Raw genomic sequence first — 1,574 nt, forward strand, 5'->3', positions numbered from 1 at the left:
TGGAGAATGCGGGCATCGATCCCGCTACCTCTCGCATGCTAAGCGAGCGCTCTACCATTTGAGCTAATTCCCCTGCGTGAAGAAAGCTGCAGAAAGCACCATATTGTATTAGGTTACCCTCCCCCGTCCTCAGCAGCACAGACTACAGAGATCGTTTCCAGTCGGGTTCTAGGAGTGTTTGAGAAGGGGGTCTCTGCAGAACATGTCCTGTGGCCAAAGACGGCCCTACTTGTTATTGGTGGTGGCAGGGTTTGACAAGATTTTACTTTTTTTACCTGCCCGAAACAAAAATGTTCAAAATTTGATAAAATAAATGAAAAGCGTGTACTGTATTTGTACTACAAAAACATTAACATGGTTACACACAGAGGTACATAATATATGACATCGGGTTTAGTCAGACTGATCAATAATAATTTTATTGATAATTATCATGAGGAGTCCTTAACTAGGATGTAGTTGAGCAATTAAATGTTCATGTTTGTGTAAATGTATTACCATAATTGCAGGTGAGTCACGTAAATTTATGTTTTTATAAAAAAGTACCCCCCCTCCCCCCGACCAATTTCCTAGGGGAAACACTGCTTACTCATTAAAAGACTATTAATCTAACTAAACTCACTAAAGACCACCACGTACTCTGGCATAATTCACTCTGTTTTGGATGCGACACCAAGCAGATCTCTAGCCATCTCCCTCCTGGCCTCCAACCTCCTCATACGACCCCCACAGACCCCTCCCAAACAAGAGACATGTCAACACAGCACAACAGCAATGAAGGTTAAGTTTTAAAGTCCGTATTCCTCACCGTGGGGGTGGCATGGCAGCCACAGATACAGCGCAAACCAGTCAGCAGTGTGTGTCAGACAGATAAACAAAAGGGAGGGTGGGGTAACATTCCTGGTACTTGACTGCAAACATTCTGTGCTGCTAAGAAAGAGGAAGGGTCACAGCACCTACCACAATATGGTGCTTTCTGCTGCTCATGTCTTACAGGGGAATTAGCTCAAATGGTAGAGCGCTCGCTTAGCATGCGAGAGGTAGCGGGATCGATGCCCGCATTCTCCAAGAAACCTTTTGACTTTCAAAATCTGAACACTACAACCATGACAAAAAAACTTTTTTAAAATGACACTCATTACTGATTATTGCACTGCTGATCAGTCTATTTTACATTCCAAAAACTAGAATTGACGAGTCCTGATTTGAAGCACTTGGTCATGTTTAATCCTTAACCTCCTGCATTTTGTTGAGTTGCTGTGATAGGCTTGGAACCACAGATTATAAATACTGTTGTGTTACTGTAGATTTCAGGGTTGAGGAATGTGCAGCAGCTTCAGTGTATGTCAGACTAGGGGTGTAAGATAATATCGATACACTGAAATATCGCGATATTTCATTTCCCCATACTGTATCAGTATTCTAAAACCCTGTATCGATTTTTTTTTAACTAAGGTTCAAAACGTCAACTTTCTTGCCAGCCGTTCCTTTTTGTGTTGTAGTTCAGCCTCTGACCACTAGGTGACAGCAGTGAGCCAGACATTTGGCTCCTCTACCTCTTGAGCACCAGAGAG

General features: G+C 42.8%; 2 non-coding genes across 2 annotated transcripts; one reads left to right on the forward strand and one right to left on the reverse strand.

Annotated features, from left to right (window-relative positions):
• Positions 1-73, reverse strand: trnaa-agc (transfer RNA alanine (anticodon AGC)). The gene has a single exon. It is a non-coding gene; the product is annotated as a tRNA-Ala (tRNA).
• Positions 74-995: 922 nt separating this feature from the next.
• Positions 996-1,068, forward strand: trnaa-agc (transfer RNA alanine (anticodon AGC)). Its single transcript has one exon. It is a non-coding gene; the product is annotated as a tRNA-Ala (tRNA).
• Positions 1,069-1,574: the final 506 nt, after the last annotated feature.

This window comes from Austrofundulus limnaeus, unplaced genomic scaffold (assembly GCF_001266775.1).
Source record: "Austrofundulus limnaeus strain Quisiro unplaced genomic scaffold, Austrofundulus_limnaeus-1.0 Scaffold858, whole genome shotgun sequence".
Classification (NCBI taxonomy): Eukaryota; Metazoa; Chordata; class Actinopteri; order Cyprinodontiformes; family Rivulidae; genus Austrofundulus; species Austrofundulus limnaeus.